The sequence below is a fragment of the Triturus cristatus genome, chromosome 12 (genome assembly GCF_964204655.1).
Source record: "Triturus cristatus chromosome 12, aTriCri1.1, whole genome shotgun sequence".
Classification (NCBI taxonomy): domain Eukaryota; kingdom Metazoa; phylum Chordata; class Amphibia; order Caudata; family Salamandridae; genus Triturus; species Triturus cristatus.
Window position 1 is genome coordinate 646,749,164 of NC_140595.1, and position 21,678 is coordinate 646,770,841.

A 21,678-nucleotide genomic window follows, 5' to 3' on the forward strand; every position below is an offset into this window, starting at 1 on the left:
TGGAGGAGTAACAAACCGATTGAGAGGGACGAGGCAGAGTTGGCCAGCAGTTGGACCGCCATGTAGCTGTCCGGACAACCTCACCACCCCGGGCGACTCTCGCCAGGCCTGAAGCCTGCACGCATGCATCCTGACAGCTGTGTGACGCTGGGATCGGAGTGAGAGGGCCCTCCCCCGTTTTCTGCTGCAGGGACTGAGCCGGAGAGCTGGAGAAGGGGGACCGAGGGGCTGACTCCCATCGAGCCCTAGCGTTACCTGAGAGAGACGGCTTACGCCGTGATGCTGGATTGGGGCTCAATGCCCTGCCTGCCTGGAGGCGACCTCGTTGGGCCTCCTGACTGAAAGAAATGAGCCCCGAACCTCGTTTCTTGGCATGCTGGTCTCAAGCTGTCACAGAGCCCCTAAGGTGAGCGCTGCAGTGGTGCGGCAGCGGGACTGCCTACATTAAGTGGCCTGGTCTTGGGAGCGAGAGGTGAGGCCATGTAGGATCGGAAGGCAGTGCATCGGGGGAGTTAGAGAGCAGACCGCCTGGTCCTTTAACCGCTTCCGGAGATATTTTTCCCCGATCTTGATCTGGAGGGAGTGCGCGGGCCAATGGTGGAGCCCTGGACTTCTTACGGGCCCGAGGGACGAACTTTGCTGCATGGCTTACGGGCTTGTGGTGAGTAGGGACCTGTGCCCCCTCTGATACACTCTGCCACGCGGCGTTGAGTTTGATTGAGTATTGCTCCTCAACGGGACAAGGAGACTGCCGTTTTTGTTTGGAACTCCAGGTACCAAAACCCCTAGCGCTTGGAGGCGCCATTAGTGGTGTTGAGGGCAGGACATCCTTGTGCCGTAAAGAACTGTCCCTGTTCCCGTCAGCGATAGGAAGAGGCAGGGCAAGGCCACCTCACTTGGCCCACGTGCTGTGCCAACAGGGTTCTAGACTGGGTAAGATCTTGCATGCTTCCCGCATTTTGCTTCAGCTCTACCCTAATTATAGCGGCTGGATATAGGATTTTGACTTTTTGCAGCCAGTCGCGCTTTACTTGTCTATGTTCTTTTCTGCCTTCTTCTTTCTATGCTCTTTCTAAATGTGGAAATGCAAGGCAACAGCCACAGTAGCCCCACCTGGGAGGAACGGAACTACCTTGGATGGAATTTTACAGCATGCCGTAGTAGCGATTTAGAAGGAAATTGAGTTAGCGGAAAGCCACCTTTCACTTTCATCACCACCGGGAGGCTTTGATACCAGATTTGGCTGCTCAAAACAGCGTTTTGATCAATAATAAGTCTACTACTTCAGTGTAGCCCACTAGTACTGAGACCACTGTGGCCGATCCCCCTCTGGATGAAATACGCATAGATGTGGACAGTGGAGCTACTGGGGGTCAATTAGCCAAAAGGAAAATAACAGCGGTGCTTTCTAAGCAGAAACAATCCTGCATACCTCCTATATCCCCGGTACCCTCAGTGATTGGTAAAGATATGATAGACTCACTTGGCTTCCACAGGTCCTTGGAGACTTTTGTCAATGATTTTAAAGTGTCTGTATTAGGGCACATTTTAAGATGTTTTGACTACCTTTCTTGTCGATTGGAAGCTACTGAGGCCAATGTAAAGTATCGGACCCCCCCTGCCTTCCTTTATGCTGCCAATTAACATCTCAATTCACTATTAGTGCATGGGCAGGATCAGGAGTAGGACCGGGGGCGTCTTCATTTTAACCCACTATGAACCAAATTCCTAGTTGTAGTCCCTCTATGCGACTACCAACCCTATTAAATGTAATCACAGGCACCTCGAGCATGAGCCAGCTAGATAAAAGGCCCACCCCAAAACCGGAACCAGTTACCCTTGTCAGGAAGTCCCAACCATTCCAGAATCTAAGCAAGCTTATCCCGAGCTCCCCCCGAAAGTACTCCTTACGTTTTAGTGTTAAACAATATTCCCACTCTTTCGCAACATGTAAAGGAGGATTTACCTGGGCCTGAAGAATAAAATAATTAATTGGTTAAAAAATAAGGGCATTGGATGGTGGACCTCCCTTCCGAAATATTGATGGTGCGGAGAACCCCCAGGCTGGGCCCTGGCAGGAAAGATTCAACAGGAGACTGTGTGGTTGTTAATTTTAGAAACCGGATGGTGGCAAAGATCCTTTTGGATGCGCAGGGTACCCAATCTCAGCATTCAGGTGCTTCTTTTAGGTTATTTTTACAGACCATCAATACTACCCCAATCCACTTTTGTCGATGTTAAGAACCATCCTTTTTCAATGAGCCGAAAGGTACAACATTCCTACTGGAAGACATTTCGATCCTCTGTCCACACTAGAGGAAATTGATTGGCACTACAATAAATCTTCTTTAACAATCAGCAACATATCTGTTAAACCTGCAATACCTGTGACGCCTGAATCTCACAGCATCCAAAACAACAAGAGACGACTGCACGCAGGAACAATGCATTGACTCCTGTCCTAGAGAGCTGGTACAGGTCGAGCCTGAAGCAACCACTATGGAGACAAATTCTCTCAATATAGTCTGTTGGAATATTACGGGAACCCAATCAAAAATTAGGAATCCTGATTTTATGACATTATATGTGGTCAAGAGACTAGGATGCAATCAGACTTCAACATAAATGGGTATCAGGGCCTTTCAGTGTGTACTGCCTTCAAAGTCAGGCAGAGCAAGAGGAGGGGTGGCCACCTTTATTGCGCTATCACAAAATGTGGGTCTTCCCCCTATTTTCTTGTTTTCCTTTTACAATTGCGGGGTGATTTTGATATATTGGTAATTAATTTTTATAATCATTTTTAATCAGTCATCCAGGGATATTATTGATCAGCTATTCTTCCAGAATGCCCAACGAACTGTACATATCATTTGGGTTGGTGATTTTAATATCACTTTATGTAGCTTTTCAGATACTGGGGTCTGTTGCCTTAGTGATGGCCATTTTAGTAACCCCACTCATTTCTCTCATTCTATTTATGGCGGGGCACTAAATTATCTGGTTTTAAAATATAACTTGGTCTTCCCTAGCGACGTTTGTGGCACAAACAACACCTGTGTCCCAACCTTTCTAGGCAACTATAAGGGCTGTACTATGGATTATATTCTTTTGTCATATGAACTATGCCCGTTTCTAATCTATTTTGTGATAAACAGTAGCTGCATAAGTGATCATAACCCCCTTTTTATAAAATTGAATTCTCTTATTAAGACCCCTAAGGTAAGACGGCCTGATAATTTGGAGCTGGCTAGAAATAAAGGTCTCAGAATAAAAAATGGGATAAGATCAATACATTGGCATTTAATAATCTCACTGTTGATGAAGCAAGGGCTTCCATTGTGGCTTGTCTTAAAGAAGAGATGGGCCTGGCCCCAATCCAGCTTGAATTCTCCAAAAATCTGTAAAACTATTTTTATCAATCTTAGGTCTTTCAATTCGGGCTGGGAGAGGCCACTTCACCGTTGGTTTAATTCGGCATGTTCAGCCGCACATAGAATCATGCTAGCTCCACAAAAAAAATCTCCCAGGGTAGTATCTGAAGTCAAGCGAGCCAGGGCTTTATATAATCAGGTTGTGGAAGACAGAAAGGCAGAGATTTGAAGTAAAGCTTGGGACGACCTCCAGGAGGCTGGTAATTTGAAAGATAGTACCACATTTTGGGAAGTGATCAAAAGACAATTTTTTAAAGGGGATAACAATCTTCGCAAAGATGTTATTTCAATGGAGGCATGAGTCACGCACAAGAATCTTTGCCCCAGAGACTCCGGACCCTTTACGAGCCTGTGACTGTGATTCACCTTTACTCTCATGTAATTTAAGGTCTCCTTTTGAGGTTTATCAGGTTATAAAGGCTATAGATAGGAGTATAGCAGGCAAGGCTCCAGACCCAGATGGGGTCCCAGTGTAGTTTTTTCTTAAAATCGATCCCCTCCTCATGGCCACCCCTACTTACTAACGTGTTTAGATCCATAGTGCATGGGCCGATTCCGGAGTCTTGGAAGGCTGCTATCATAGTCCCTATATTTAAACAAGCAATGGCATTGCCAATAGGTCTCGCCTTTGAGACCTTATACGTGTTTAGCCATGCAACACTTGATGTTGTTGCACTAAGGATATTATGCTGGATAACTAAACACTTATAAGGTCCCAAAGGCGAGGCCTATTGACTATGCCAATGCTTGTTCTGTTTATTCCCTGTTCCACCTCGACTATTCAAGGACTGTTTTTTTTGTTGTTTTTTTTTTAACAAAAAAGGGGCGATTACCTTGGTCCAACATTATCTTCCACCAGCCATGAGTATCAGACCATACTCCCCTACCCTTGGATTTAGAAATTCCAACTAGATTACCTACAACTCGGATATGACCTTTCCCAAGGTCCCAGTATAGGAAAAACAATACACAACTGGACTGAAGATTCAGATCGTTGAATACATCCAACTCAATCAAGGCACAGATAGCACGAGCGTGATATGGGACGCTTTGAAAGCAGTTATCCCTGAATTCACCCCGGAATTTATAACACAAACACATTAGATAAGAGGAGCAGGTGAGAATCCCTTAGTGCAAAACAGGCACAATAGAAAATGATACATGGTCAATTGGTTTTAAGCTTGGTTAACCCGTGACTACTTGTATGGCAAAAGATATTACAGACAAGGTCCTTAATTAAGACTTTATCTAACATAATTGGCATTTGCAACCTACAGGTTATACAGAGACAAGTGTTTTAGACACTCAGCCCATATTATCTGGCTTGCACTTCCAGAGGACAGTTACTGTGACATGTCCTCAACTTATCAGTCTATTTATGGGATTGGGGTTATGTATTTTCCCCGTTAATTTCTATTGAAGCATGGGCAATTTCAGGCAGGAGACAGACTAAATAAAGCCACTTTTCACTTCAAAAATAAGGATTCCCTGAACACAACCCTAGTCCGGGCTGCCTGGAGAATTCCACCGACCACCTTCTCAGTCACCGCCTGGCAGCTACTGTCCTCCGCAAGCCACGCTCAAAGAACAAGAGGGTGACAGTGTCCCTAACCTGTGCTCTTTTACTGCTGCTCGCAGGTCCCAGGAGTGCGGCGTCTGACGCCTGCTCTGGTCCTTGTAGAGTCGGGAGCGCTAACAATTCAGCCTGTCCAGGCGGCATCAAGGACATAGCAAGCAAATGAAGAAAGCCAGCGTGCGCAGCATGTAGCGCTGGCTATTGAACTGCCTCTTCCGGGCAGTAGTATAAGGGGCGGTTGCTTGAGGGCTGTCTTTTCCGGGGAAGGATATTTCTTTTAACCAATCGCAGGATAGGTGAGGCGGTGCAACTCCTAAGCCCCTCCCTATGCCGTATCATAGCTTGTCAATCACTAGTATGAAGTAGCTTTCCCACTGCCTCTCGCTACTCCATATGGTGAAATCGGATACTCTGGAAACCAAAGTTGAGGCAACTGGATTTTTAAGATCTTCTGTCGGGAGGGGAAAGGTAAGATCCACTTTGGGGAACCCTCCCCCCTCCGCTTGGAGCGGGAGGTTTGGCATAGATTGCATTTTACGTTGCTAGGTGAACGCAACCTAGGCATGATTTTAGCCACGCTTTTCTGACTGTTTGCGATCATGTGTCCCAGAACGAAAGCATGTTTCTGGTGTGTTCCTGTGGTGCATGTAACGATCAGCAGGTAACTTCTGCTCTTTGTCCTTGTGTGGCATAGAAAATAACAGGTCTTCCTCGATAAATGTTGTTTGTTCTAAAGTTCATATTCAGTGAGATGAGTTGAATAGTTGAATCTATACAGGAGCAAGTGCATCAAAGCAGGGGTATGTGGTGCTGGCCTCTAGGGGTACAATAAGGTGGATATCTTAGAACGTTCAAAAAATAAATTTCTATGTAGGCTACTTTCAGTCTCAGCGGGCCAGCTACCTTAAAATGCCATGAGGAGCTTGGGATGCCTTACCTGGAAGGTCATACTGAATTAGCCCCTTTATTATTGTGGGTTAAAATATGGTAATCTCCAGAGGCCGGGCTGATTAGATTTTGCAAGTCATTAGATGAGGTAGACCAGATACAATGGCTAAAGTATTTAAAGGTCACCTTTGATAGTCTGGGCCTCCCCGATCTTTATAAATTCCCCCAAACAATTGGCCCCAATCACAGATGAAGTGCTAAAGAACTGTTTTCAGAGCATTGGACAAATAAACGTTTGGCTACTGCTCCGGCCAACCAATAAATTCTAAACAATGCCACAATCTCAACATCTTAGGGCTTAGAGCCTTACTTAAGGTAGAGCGTTTCCCCTAAATATTGTCACTGGCTGACTTGGTTTAAACTTTACACTTTAAATTTGCTTTTCAATCTCTGGGGGTTTGGCAGCAGGATATATATTTTTGTGTATGTGACAACTTTTTGATTCAAACCACTGTTCATTTATTTTTGTTCTTCCCATTGTATCAAGATCCAAGGCACTGTTTTTTGGTGCTACTCAAAGATTGGGCATTGTTTATAATTTTGTACTTTTTTCATTTTGTGTGTGCTTTAATGGCCTTGCGCCGAATAAAGTTTACTTTGACTTGACATATAACAAACATTATCATTTGTAACGGCAATAGCCCAAACTTCCAATAAGGCAAGACCTATTGCATTGGAAATGCTTGTTCTTCTATGAGTGGGGAGCGAGTGCACATTGAGAAGTAGAAAGGCTGGTTTAAAGATTAATAGTTTTACTTGACATGGTACTACTGTAGCGCGATAACGTAGAAGAGTAAGGTCAGAGAACGAGGAGAATGCTTGTAACTTTGTTCCGGATGTTTAGCAACTCAGTGATCTCGACAGTGGTGTAGAAGATTTGCCGTTGGGCGAGTGCAAGCTAAGTAATTTCGGCAGTTAGTCCGTGAGCAGAGTGGTAATCTTAGAGGGCCCAGCACCAGTGACAACAGCCCACGTGCCCATGCCGCTGCCTTAGCACAGAAGTATGTAGACATGCTTGACCTAGATTTGGTGCTCACTGCAAGCCACCACGCAGTGGGATATTTATTTTTAAAAGCCCTCCATGGTCTGCTCGTGCCCAGAGTGGAACGAATCACTAGAGCGCTAACATTTACTTGTCAAAACAGGGAAAAGGCACTCTAGCTATAGGAAGGCAAAGAGGTCAGCACATGAACTAATAAAAATATATTTTTGGAGGCAGCAGTAAAGCCCTTCGCTCAGTGGCCGGAACAGTGATTGAGTCACTGTGATTTGTAGCGGTTTCCTGTCTCCAGAAGTGTATAGTGGAGGGCGGTGGCGCTAACCTCAGAAGCAGCAATGGGTGGGCCGGCACAGTGGACGTTGAAGATGAAGAAACACCGCTATGAATCCGAAGAAGCAGCGACCTCGGAGGGGTGTTGGGGGCAGGTATGCACTGTTGTGGGAGGGGTGAGGTGGTGTGGTGAAGGGCACAGGGAGATTTAGAGCGGTACAGCGGGCGCTGAAAAATGAGGCAGCCATAAAGGTTTCATGGCAGGAAGATAAGCAGAGGTACGCTAACCAAAACAAACAAAAAAAAAAAAAAGAGTGCGCTTGTAGTTTGGGAAATAAAGTGAAGTGCAAAAGCACATGTAACAGGGGCAATCCTCATGCGCGAATTCATAAGCCCGAAAGGAGGGACTACTAAGGCTATTGAGCAAGCACAAGTGGCAATTTACAACCAACAGTTAAGAGGAAGCCAATTAAAAAGATGGGCAGTGCTTAAAAACCCATATTCAGGAACAGCATGCCTCACAGAGCAGCACATGCGCTGTCCAGTCTTGACCTAAAAAGTGAAAGAAGTCTGACCTTGTGAGCACTCGCATGTGCACACACATTCAGCCATCTTAAAATGGATTTTGCAATAAAGTTTTACAAAAACCGTAAAAGGAGGCCGTCTGTGCAGCTACATGCATGCGCTTACACAGGCAGCCATCTTCAAATGCTTTTTGTAACAAATTTTGCAATAGATTGTCCTTCCTGGAGAAAGAGATCACAGCACTAGAGAAACATGTGGAGACAGCAGAAGTGCACCTACTGGGCGAGATTAAAATAAAGATAGATGACAATCATGAAACCGCCTTGCAGGAGGTCACTTAGGTAAATATGCAGTGGCCATGGCGTATGGAGAAGGAGAGAGGCCTGGGGCCATGTGAGCCACTCTGCGGCCCCGCCGGGCCGAGAACACAATCACGGACACAAATGATGGGGCAGGACAGCAGACTGAAACAACCCCACAGATAGTTATCGATTTGTTAGATACTACACTGACCTATATAGCTTGCGGATTGTTCCAGAGGATGAGGCTGCTTCAGAGTATCTAGCGCATATTACCATGCAATAGCTTACTAATGAGCACAGAGAACATCTTATGGCTCCACTGAGCCCTGGTGAAATTCATGCTGCACTAAAACCTATGTCCTCGGGGAACACCCTGGCAAAGACGGCCTTACAGTTGCCTTTTACAAAGCGTACCAAGAATTGCTGATACCCCACCTGATCACACTGTTTGAGGAGATAGCCACATACAGATGTATGCCTCCCACAATGCGGGAAGCTCTGCTGGTGACGATCCTGAAACCTGGCAAACCCACAGATGACTGCTCCCTATTAAACGTACACACTAAAATCTAGGCCAAAATTCGAGCTACACGCCTGGCGCCGTTGCTTCCGGGTCAGGTTGGCATGGAACAAGCTGGGTTCATCCCAGGGTGTCACTTAACATCAAATACTCGAACACTGTATGGCGCAATCCAGCAGCTGGACCCTGAGGTACTAGCAGCAGCCATATTCCTAGATGCTGAAAAAGTGTTCGGTTCAGTGGAATGGAGCTTTATGTTTAAAGTGCTACGGCGCTTAGGCATCGGAGACGAATTCGCCAGACTATTGACGGTCGAGTACACTCTACCAGCTGCGCGTTGAGAATCAATAACATGACTACACACCCCATCAAAATTCAGAGAGAGGCAGTAGACAGGGATGCAAGGTCATCCTCTGCTCTATGCCTTAACTGCAGAGCCACGGGCATGCGCCCTATGGGAGTACCATGCTCACAGAGGTCTGAGATTTCTGAACTACAGGCTCCTAGTTTCAGCATACGCAGATGACCTGCTCTTGTACATAAGGAATCTAGAGCATAACCTCAGAGCAGTGTTAAATGAAGTGGAGACTACTCCGGAATACGGGTCAATTGGAGTAAATCGACTATTTTTCCACTCACTCCAGCTATGGAACCGGTGCCGCTGACGTTTCCGCTCCAATTGTCGTCAGACCATGTCCGATACTTAGAAATTCAGGTACACATATGCCTGGATGTTGTGATATATGGCAAAGCCACACAGAAGACATAAAACACTGGATTAGATTAACTCTGTCACTCACGGGCCGAATAACTGTGACGAAGATGGTGGTATTGCCCCGTTTTATATTTATGGATATACAAATACTATTTATTGCCTGGGTCCTTCTTTCAGCGACTTCGAGCACTTCTGACACGCTTGGCCTGGGTTGGCAAACATCCAAGAGTGAGCTGGGAAACACTCATTTTACCATACTCCTGTGGTGGATAAAATGCCTCTGACCTAGAAACATACTATAGGGTGGCTCAATGCACCCACGCCTGGACACAGCGTGTTTATCAATCCTACCGCAACTACTGGTTGGAGTCCCGTCCGATAGACATAGAGTTATCGACCTAGTAAACACAATGGCTAAATCCTGGCAGAGATTGCTTGAAAAACAGGCAGGGTCCTTTTTGTACTCACCAAACACCCCAACTGGCTGGTGCACTCGGTTCCCCATCGCAAGAGAAAGGGCTGAGCAGAAGACATTTGCTGCCCTGGGGATTAATGTTATGGGGGGACTTCTTTGTGGACGGCATCATGTTGGATTGGGCAGAAGTGGGACGGCGGCTAGGTAACCCCACAACCCTACAGTAATTGCACTTCTACAGAGCTCGGCATGCGCTACAAGACCTACTTGGGGAGGTCATCCTAGAACCTCCAGAAATGCCAGCACTTAGATCTCTAATCCAAATTTCCTCTCCTCCCCATTTAGTGATTAGACTTTAAGTGCATGTGCAGGAAGCTCGCACACATGGAACAGCTAAGGACCTAGGATGTAGAGCGGTCAACCTAGAAGTTAGGGGAACCGGGTTCAAGCCTCGGCAAAGACGCTCACCAACCTGTGATTCTGGGAAAATCACTTAATCTCCCCGTGCCTAACAAAAATGAATGTGTCCATCTGTAACAAAACTGGTGCTCATGTAAAGCGCTCGGATACCCAATGTCTCGGGTCTAGTTTGCGCTATATAAAACTAAAAACTAAAAAAAACACCGAATTGCATGGCTAAATGATTCAGGGGTAACCATAAGCTATAAGCAATGGCAATATTGTTGCTCTGTGACATAAACAGTATCTTTAAATCTTTAAACACAGATTGATACACTTTAAATACATATTATATTAGACTCCTACCCGATTATTTCGTTATGGGCTGCGGCACACATCTAATAGCCAACGCTGTGGGTCAGCGGAGGCCGACTTTGCGCCTCTGGCCTTGGGAGTTGGGGCTTTCTGGCAGTCCGTCATCCGGGACCTCGAGGCCATCACTGGGGCATCACTAGAACAATCCCCACTAAAGGCATTGTTGGGGTATGACAAGGAGATACAACGTAGTGTGAGGCACCTAGTAGCTACAGGATGGTTGCTAGTGAGACATAGTCGCAATGCGTTGGGGCCCCACTACCTACACTTGAGGAGTGGCACAAAGACATGACCTATTGCAATACACAATCAGACACATACTGGGAGCTCCTCCCACCGTAGAGTCGCCCTAAATGAATATGTGGACCATTTCGGATACAAGTAGCAGGCCACTGCAAAGAAGACTTGGGAGTGATACAACCCTAGATGGGAACTATGGGGATGTGATATGAAAGGTGGTAACTGTCCACAATGTTGTACTATAACAAAATAAAGGGAAGTATAATACAAGTGTAACGTGCTCTGTAATAAGGAATTATGCGCTCAGCTCAATTTGTAAGGCCACCACCGTATCTCTCATATAAGAAGAACCTGACTGTAAAAGTTATAATTGTGGAATCATTATGCAATGCAAAAGGTTCCATGTGCAGCTGCGTCTGAGACCAATAGACATATTGCTTTATGTGTTCGAAAATCATAAATAAACTTTTTTTTTAAATAAAAACATTTAAAGGTGGCCACCCATTCGGAGGGCACGGATAGCCCAGGAGCCTGGGCAGATATGAACATTAAGGACGATTGTGAATTGGTGCGGAGCAATCATTGAAATGGCTCCTCTTCTGAGGGGGGAGGGGGGGCGGTGGGAGACAAGCAAAGTGGATGTGATGACCAGTGATGACCTGTCTGTTTGGTTGGTCTTGTTTTGTGATAAGAAAAATGCAAATATAAATAATAAAAAAGAAAAATTAAAAAAAAAAAAAAAAGGTGGCCACCCATTGGCCTGCGCGCTCGATTGGCAATATTGGAATGGGTTACAGAGTCGACTGAAGACTGACTTGTACATGGCTGGTCTCTCTCGCTAGAGTGGCAAAAGTGAGCACAAAACAATAGTCTGGAATGCTGCCACCATTACTGTTGTCCACATTAAAATCACTTGCAGCAAGTAGTAGGCTCTCCCAGAGAGCGAGTTTAAGAATGTATTAAAATCAGATTTATCTTCCTTGATTCGGCCAATCTTCCTCCTTTCGGCCTAGAATTTTCACCATCTGCACAGTAACTTTAACTCCCTCTCGGCCTAACACCTCTAACTCTCTCTTGGTCTGAAACCTTTTATTCCTTCTATATCACAAACAGCTCTCGTTCAGAAACTTCCTAGATGATTTCCAAGATCCCTGCCCTGAAGTTTTAAGTGTGCTTTTCATATTGTGCAGAAAAATGCAAAGAACTTAAATAGTCACTTATCCATCACAGCCAAGATTTGCGCTACCCAATTGGGGAGGGGGGTGATTGTGCAATTCTATGTACCTTTATGCATATTGGGGTGGCTGTCTCAATATATTCCTTCAAATGAGGACTCCTTACAGGCATGGCATGACAGATACCTCCCTCTAAGAAATTTGGACTCAAATAACATATCCTTGTGCAAGATCTTCCAGAACATACAATTCCTTGAACAGTTATTGTGGCCTAATGGTTGGCCTAATCGGTTACAGACAATACAGGTGACATTACTATTCTACTACAGGCAAAGGAGCCCAGAAGGATCCATTACTGCACATTCTAATTATTTAACAAAAACTACTTTGTTAACTGGGACTTTGAGGGACCCTGATCCTGGGGTGGCACACAGTCAATGAGTATGAAGATGACAAGGCAGAGGGACAAAGTGGTAATTGCTTTAATGCTCTGCTGGGTCATGCATGAAGCCTGGTGACTCATTGATATCATTCCTTTTCCAGTGCTAACTGAGCATCCTTCCCCTGAATGTATCCCATTACTCTACGGGGGAGCTGAAACAAAGTTTTAAAACATCAACCCACCAGAGACCCAGGGCGAGCGCTAATTTAGTCTAGCTGTTTGGCAATTATTTAATCCAATATCTGGTAAGTATTCCCATCAATGTATGAATGTGTACTGTTGAGTGTTTATACGTGATATAGCAAGTTAGCGTTCACCCTCCTCACCACTCCCACTGAGTATGGTAAAGAGGTAACTTTGAAAAACATTAACAGGATGATGATTTGTCTGTTTATAACAACTGTAAACAAACATACTTTAGGGACTGACTCGTACCAAAGGTACCACCTGGAAGTGGTCCATCACACTTAAGCAATACACTCTATACATTTATATTAGAACAGACAGTTTAAGTAACTCAAAAACAATACTGAAGTAGAGCTAAATTATTTAATGGCTACTTGAAATGAGCATCTAGCTGCAAGTCATACACTACATTTACATTATCGAACATTGGATACATGATGCAAAGCATGATTGAAGCTACTCTAATTAGTCCTGGAAAACACTTTGTCATCTAGATTGAACTAGTCCAAACAAAATCTACAAATTAATACGAATTAAAGCACTCAATTAATTAAAAGGTGTAAGTCAACCTTTTTTTGTATGATAAATCTACTTGCCTAACAGATTTTAGCCCATGGAAATTAAGATCAAGTGCACCTCTCCACTGCAAGGACGAACACTGCAGAGTACCACTGCACTAGCACCAGAAACAGGTGCATAAGGAAGGGGGCTAAACAGCATCCAGCGACAAGCAGGCTGCACATGTCCATATCAGAAAAAACAAACAACAAAAAGCAAGACCAACGCTAGGAACGAGTTAGCTCATGAAGAGGTAGGGAGATTCACAAAAACCGAGAATATGGGAGTTGCAACTGTGTTGCCATTCAATATATTCTCGCCTCTTGATAATGTAATGAAAACATAACTAAGGGGCCTATTATGATGGCGGCTGGATCGCCACCGCCCAGCTGGCGGTGACGATCCGCCCACCATCACAACTACATTTACCCCCGCCATATTACCATGGCGGGGGGTACCGCGGCGGACGGAAAGTCCGTCCGCCGCTTTTCAGCCGGTCGGCAATTGTCACGATTGCCGGCCGGACGGAAAAAGCCCACAATATGGTGACGGTGCCTTGCAGGTACCACCATCCATATTATGATGGTTGCTGTGGGTATGCCTTTCCATGGTGGAGACTCCACCATGAAAAGGCATGCGGGAATTGACTATGGGGGCCCGTTGCGGTCCCAGAGAGGGGGGAGGGGGGCTGCACTTGGGGGTACCTATGGTACCGCCCTTCGTTGCCATGCACAAGGTGGCAGGCACCGCGTGGTGCCTGTCACGTTGTGCATGGCAATGCACAACATGCCTCTTTGGCATTGCAGCGAGTGCTGCTTACAGCACCGCCCGCCGCAATGTCAAAGATGCGGGATGCGACCACCAGGGTGGCGGTCGCATCCTAATTAGCGGTGCCGGACGGCGGCACCCCTGGCGGACGATCCCAGCACTGCAAGGGTAGTGGGCAGACTAAAGTCCGCCCGCCATCCTAATGGGGACCTTAGTTCTAGGCAAACGACCATCAAATGAGACCTGAGCCTTTTTTACCTCCACAAACAATAAGCACTTTTGACAATACATTTTCAATGTAATTAAAATACTTCACAGGTCATCGTGTAGTCAAATAGCTATTTGCAAAGCAACATAACACCAACTATTTATAAAGGACATATCATAAGCAAATGCGTCCCAGTGCCTTGACATTGGGAGCCGTTTACTCAACTCTATCATTTTAGGCTTTGTTGACCCTCAAAGTAAGCACTCGCTAGAAATTGTAACCTGCAGAGAGTACACTAATTTCTCTGCATTGTGTACTCAAGCTGTTCAATTATCTAAATGGCCTGCGTGAAATAAACACTAACAACTGTTTAGCAAAGCTATTTTCAGTGCATCTCATTAGTAGTTAACACCTCTGCTTTTCGGTTCTTTCACAGCAACATTTGTTTTTTGTTGATGTTTTTGTTGATCTTTTTTTACGAACTTTTATGCAGCGAGCTCAGTGTAAAGGAAACACGCTCAGATTCTACACACACACTGCAATTTATTGGAGGGCATTTTAGTTAAGGTTTTGTTTAAGGTGGTATGGTGTGAATAATGCGTACAAGGCGAATTACAGGGAAGCAGAGATTCATTCCCATCGCTGTCCTATCGCCTTTATATCCTAAAACTTTGATACATATAATACCACTCTACATCATGTATAATATCAGCATACAAATATCTTTATAAACAGAAGCACACTTAGAAATGGTTAAAATGTGGAACACTAACATAATTAGAAAATACAACTAAACAGTGTATAATCAACAACAAAGGCTGACCTGTCACTAGCATACCAGGAAACATGCGTAGACATGTAAACATCACAAACTGTGAGAAAATATATTCGTAACTAAAAAAATACAACTGGTATTGTATGTTGGGGGCTCCCCTTCTTTAGTGCTAGACAGGTGTTGTAGGGTGCCGGTGTCATGGCCATTTCCCCTCCACAACCCTTGAAAAAGTTCAAGAGTAATCAATGAGTATTTGGAAATATGGGACCAAACTGGCCGGGGGAAATAATAGGTAGATCAAATGGGTGGAGCAATCCCAAGGATGCTCGCCCAGCCAGGTGCAAGCCTTAGATTAAAAACAAAGTGGGCCTCTGTTAAGGAAAGGGTATGTTTTCAAGCACATTTAAATTAGTAATAGGTTATGTCAACAAAAAATAACATCTTACAACATATTATCCGATTTCATATGTCGCATGCATTCTGAGAGTTGAACAACCCTTTAGTGTTTTATTTGCTTTGAATAAAAAGCACCTGAAAGAAAATACTCAACTCAATTAAAGGCACCAAATATAAGAAAGTACTATATAAACGGCCTCAAAATGAATGAATGTTTATTTACATAGTTCAACAAACACCTAACGAAGTCCTAAGGGCACTGTTTAGGCTCGTTATCTTTCAAGAGGATAACTCAGTTTTGGAACAACCAAGTTTTAGTGCTTTTTTTCTAAAAAAAAGAGTGCGATTGCAAGTGTGTCTATTTGTTGAGGATAGCTTATTCCGGGCTCTAGCAGAAAGGCTGCGGAACTCTATTTTAAACTTTGTTATGATGATGAAGTCAGGATTTCAATCTGAAAAACGAAAAAATTGTTTTTGCCCACCCCCCCGACTTTCATGCAACTGTCCTCCCTTCACTAGTATGCACTATATCAGCGGTTTTTCATCTTTTGACCCCCACTAAATCATTTTGGAATCCGAGGACCACCGTCAAATCATTGTTAGAAGTTGGGGGAACCCCTGCATAAGCAATTTCTGGGATTTGAACCTCAAAACAATACACACAAATATAAAGCCAAGTATACACCAAACAAGTTCCAAAATATTTAAATATTTGAATTCAGAATGAAATATAGAAAAAATCTCATTTCGAATCTTGCTTGTTTATTTGCATATACTTTATTCATTTTAACATAATTTAATTTTCTAAAACTGTTGCAGAACCCCCGAGTATGCCTCACGAACCTCCAAGGGTCCTCGGACCACAGATTAAGAACCACTGCACTATATATAACTAGCAGGGTGAAAGTGCTTACTGTACACTGTATAATTCCAAAATAAGGAGCAAGGACAAGAGAAGAAGAAATTAAGGACTCCCTAGAGTTATCAGAGCAATAAAAAAATATATATATATATATATATCGAATGTCTGATTCAATCCCCTATGTACATACATTCGCTCTGAGACTCTGACTGGAGAGTGAGATATAGCCCCAGTGAAGCATACTAAGAATCATTGAGAAGACTGAATTGAACTTAATAATAGCATGACAGGACTGAAGACAATCTGCACTCCTCCTACTAAATCTGCACATAAAACCCACCTGAGAGAAACGCAGACACTCAAACTCCTACACCAGTAGAACGGTGCACAGATCCTACCCAAAGTAGCAGAGTAAATTCAGATGCCCTCTTCACAGCTATCTGTTCAAAAACATTCAAAGATACACCTCAATCAACTCCAACTGAAAAGCATAAAGTGGCACGCCAAAGGATTCTACATCTTTTCCAGAAGCTGCAACACATATATCTTTCACAGAAGCAGTTGCTGTTAAGTCCCACAAAAGACTCAAATATCTAACACTGCAGAGGTCACGCTAGATATCATGAGAGAACTTACAGCAACTTAACAACACACTGGAGCGGTAGAAGACACACTAGGCAAAAGTCTAAGGATATACTCTTTGTGCAGAACGACACAGAGTTCAATGTTTTCTTTGATTACAATGAGGCAACTATTTCACCCACTGCAATTAATTGGACTGATTATTGGACCATTAGAATTCACAGACCCCAGTCAAGGCTTCTTGGCATTCACCCACAACAATAAGCTGGATAAATAGACACTAACAGCCACTAACTTAACCCCTTCGATGCTGCGCAGATTCCGCCGCTGTGCTGACGGAATCTTGCGCGGGCGTGGTCATGACGGAATGGTTCCGTCATGAGCACAGCTCAACCGTGGGTCATGACGGAACCATTCCGTCATGAGCACCGAAGGGGTTAAAGGAATCACGGCCTTGCAAAGAAAGTTCCAATTTCAGGACCAGAAAGGAACAGCCACCAAGCAAACATTATGGGTGTAAAAGGCACTCAACTACGTAGAAGATTGTCGTAAACAAGTTAGAAAGTAAATTTGATTTGAAGAAAGGACTGATCTTAGATAGTCAGCCTGACATGAGCAAGATATAGAAAGAGGGATATGTTTAGTTCCTAGACGCCAAGCAAATGTAAGATTATGGCCCAAGATTATCTCTCATCATTAGATGTGTAGCTGAAAGCTACCAGCCACGTTCTGAACGAGCTGTAAATATTATAACAGATAATTAAGGAGACAGAAATGATTGGCATAATCAAACCTCCAAGACAAAATGGGCTTATCAATGGATTTCAGAGGTGTCAGTTGGATAAGATACAGAATAATTTTGACAGTGCACAAATAAAAAGGAGCAGTAATTGAGCTCATCTATGGGGCAAACCTAAATTTCTTCAAAACAAAATCAGACGAGGAGGAGCTCTCATAGAGGTGCAGATACTTTTCTATACCTGTTCTTCTGAAAATAATGTTAGCATTATCAAAAGTACCTTCCATACAATGGCTACATCTTGGAAAAATATTCATGCTTTTGGCAAAGGGGACACCTGCAACACCGACCCTCCCCCTTTTTTGTGATGGGTCACATTGTCAAAATCCAGATGAAAGGCAAGCGTCATAGGATAATAAACTTTTATTTTATTCAACATGAGCTTTAAAAAGTAAGTGGCAATAATGCAACTGAAGTTGTACAGAAGGGGAAATGGCATTGTGAACAAAGTCCTTTCCGACCAGAGATGGTCTGGTATCATCCATATGAATATAAAAATCAAAACAAATTGGGAATTTAAGATTAACTTTGTTTAAGGTCTTTTAATAGGGTATTGGAGTAGGTCCTCTGTGGCCAACGTTTTTCAGAGTAAACTAGTTCACTGGGCACAATAGTTTTGGTTCCAGTAAGTGCAATTCACATCATTATGTGCCGGGCAGATGTCATGCATACTGACCGAAAAGACTTATATAAAGTGTCAGTAATGCCCTCTGACACAAACTGTCAAACTAACAATTCATTAACATAACCATCCAACATGAATACAATATAGCACAATCTACTGACCGCTAATCTCCACAAAATGAACAAATCTTCAGACTATTATGGAAACGTCAGAATCGAATGAAAAGATCACACAAGTAGTTTGACAAAGCACCGCAAAGCCATAATGACAGCAGTGTATGCGGTAAACATGCCAAAAATATTATCATCAATGAAGATCTTCCACGAAGAGCTGGACGCATCCACCCTGTGCATGCATTTAATACGGACTTGGGACATGTCAATCAAGCAATATATTTTCCAATAAAAAATAAGAGTTGATCTTCTGCCCAATATTTTACATTGAGGATTTTGCCAGGTCTAATGCTAAAGGTTTCGCAAACTGTGTTCTTATGGGACCTGTATCTTTTCCCAACGCGTGTTAATGGCAGAAGATAAACACTACCCATTATTTTCAAACAGCTAGGTGAACTGTCCCCATAAGGCCTTTAAAAAGAGGGTCTGAGCCAAACCCAACTATTGTAAATGCTTTCCTAACTGTGGTTACACAGATCGCAAACGATCAGTTACAACGATGTTCTTGGGCATTAAAGCGCTCCAACGACTTGCATCTGCTATTGAAATGCACAGATTTGGAAGGTTATTGTGGCAAGCGCGCATTTTCTGTGTATATGAACGTTGGAAACTTGGACTGTCTCGAGAGCAGGAACGAAATGGTTCGCTGCTCTCCGAGGACTTTAATGCAAGATTGCGCTTAGGTGGGGGCAGCTCCACTGGATCATGTTTCCACGAGGATGACAACTATCTCAATGCGTTTCAATGGGCAGAGGGAAAGCATGCCCATTACCGATTAGGCACGGGCCGCGCCCTGTACATTTTGGTGACAGTTGGGAGGAGGCCCGCCCGCACCCTGCCGCAATGTGTGTAGGGAGCTGTCACCTCTCTCTCACTCGAAAGCACGCCCCCTTGCAGATCCACCCCACTACAGCGCAGGTGAGCCTCTGCAAAACCACGAACCTCACATCTCCTCTTCCGCAGCCATCATGTAAAAGCGCGACCCTGTCTTTAGCTTCCACAGCATGTGCACTCACCCCACATACAGCCGTCCAGCTCGCTCACTCGCCCATTGTCTGCCCACAGCTCCCACAGCGATATCCGCGGCAGCAGAACCCCTTCTGAGCCTCCGGCCGCCACTTCCGGGGTCGGGATCGGCAATTCCCTAGAGCTCCCTTCGGAGACATTCGGGAAACCTCGACAAAGAGGACGGACGAACAGCCGCTTGTGGATGAGTGTGAAAGGAAACGGCCATATTTGAAATGTCATTTCACGTGTGAGGATGGATGAGATCAGAATGCTTAAAGATAATATATGAGTGTATTGAAACGGCGTTCGTGGTTTGTGTAGTAGGTCCCAAAAAGTGCACATGTGTAGGTTACTTAAAAATTGAAACGACTCATATTTACAGATTAACTATCGTTTTTTATACCAAAAGCATTCCTTGTTAAAATAACAAACATACATTAATTCCCTTAAACAAATGTTATAACGTTTATTCACTTGCAACCAGTCAGTTTACTTCAAAAAGTTCCTAATTGTGAAAGTGCCACAAATCTTCATAGGTTACTACTTCTTTAGTGAAGGACACTTTGACCCTAAGGTGTCCTCTCCGTAAATACAGGCGGGGAGATTTTGGCAAGAGCAGTATAGGGTGGTTCTTGCTAGAGTCTACAGTAAAGTTACATACAATACAGTTGTAAAGAGTGGAGTCGCATAGAGTGGAGTGGAGTGGTGTAGAGTAGATTGGCATAGACTGGATAGGTGTACAGTAGTGTGATTTAGATTGAAGTGGCATGGAGTGGGGTACAGTAGAGTGGCTTAGAGTGGATTGGAGTGGCATAGAGTGGTGAGGAGTGAAGTGGTGTAGAGTTACATAGAGTGGCATTGTGTGGATTGGAGTGCCTTAGAGTTGAGTGGCATAGAGTAGACTGGTATAGAGTAGAGTGCAATAGAGTAGAATGGCATAGAGTAGAGTGGCGTGGGGTAGAGTGGATTGGTGTAGAGGGGAGTGGTGTAGAGTAGAGTTGAACGGTGTAGAGTAGAGTGGCAAAAAAGTGGAATGACGTAGAGAGGAGTGGCATAGAGTGGGGTGGAGTGGCGTAGAATAGAGGGGCAAAGACAGGAGTGATGTAGAGTGCCAGAGTGTGGTATTGTGTGGAGTGGAGTAGCCTTGAGTAGAGTAAAGTGGCGTGAAGTGGAGAGGGGTAGAGTGGATTAGTGTAGCATACAGTGGCGGGGTGTCGAGTAGAGTGGCGTAGAATGGAGTAGTGTAGAGTGCCGTAGAGTGTCATTGTGTGGAGTGAAGTGGTGCAGATGAGAGCGGAGTGGCGTAGAGTGCTTTAGAGAGGAGCAGAGTGGAGGAGTGTGGAATGGAGTAGAGTAACATAGAGTAGAGTGGAGAGGCACAGAGTGGGGTAGAGTGGAGTGGTGTAGAGTGGAATGGAGCAGAGTGGCGTAGAGTAGAGTGGGGTAGAGTAGAGTAGAGTGGCATAGAGTAGAGTGGAGTGAGGTAGAGTGGAGTGGCGAAGAGTGCCTTAACATAGCATGGCTAAATCTGGCTGTGAGGTATTTAGGACCTGTCACCTTGAAGGCTCTGAAAACTAGCAACAAGATCTTAAACAGAATTATTTTATGAATTGGAAACCAATAGAGTCTTTTTAATGCGGCTGATGCTGAGCTCCGTTTAGGGAGTTATACCACCACTCTGGCTGCTGCATGTAAGACCATCTGAAGTTTGTGAGTTAACTGTTTTATGCAGCCCGTATAAACACTGTTTCAGTAATCGAGCCTCGACTTAATGAGGGCAAACGCCACAGTCTTCCTTGCGGTAAAAGGAAGGAAATTACATTTTTTTATGGATTTAATGAAATTGAAACACATCCCAGCTACCGCTGCCACTTCAGACTGGAAAGAAAGTTCAGTGTCAAAATGTCACCCTTGAATTCTTTGCTACCTTAACCGGGAACTGAGTTAGGCCACCCTCATATAGGAGAAAAGAAATTGTATTTTCCAAAAAGCAGAATCTCCATTTTCTCTGAATTGAACTTGAGAGTGTTATTATGCATCCATGAGATTACATTGGAAAGACACTTTTGGAAATTCAATTCAGGACCAGTATAGCCCTTTCCTAATGGAAGGAACAACTCAGTGTCATCTGATCTGTATATGAGGTGTTTGCAATTCCATAGGAGTCGATCAGGAATATTAGGGGCAACATAGCCATAGCTGCCAAGTTTTCAGCTTGCTTACTTGTGACATTTCAATGTTTTCTGTGTGCTTATGTGTGGCATTTCTGTGCCTATACATGTGAACACCATACATAAACTGCAAAGAGGGAAATTTTGAAAAACAAGTCTTTGGAATTTATTTTCCCCATTGACTTACATGGAAGAAGAGGCTATTTTAGACAGTAGACAGATAAAAGAAAGCTG

General features: G+C 44.2%; 1 protein-coding gene across 2 annotated transcripts in view; it reads right to left on the minus strand.

The window, feature by feature from the left end:
* The window catches only part of ZDHHC7 (zDHHC palmitoyltransferase 7), a 335,738-nt gene extending 316,295 nt beyond the window's left edge, over nucleotides 1-19,443 (minus strand). Inside the window, exon 1 of one of the 2 annotated variants that reach the window (XM_085637984.1) lies at nucleotides 19,282-19,443. The gene's annotated coding sequence lies outside the window, so the exon portion shown is untranslated. The remainder of the gene's footprint in view (nucleotides 1-19,281) is intronic. The other variant, XM_085637985.1, reaches the window with a different exon arrangement.
* Between the last annotated feature and the right edge of the window lie 2,235 nt (nucleotides 19,444-21,678).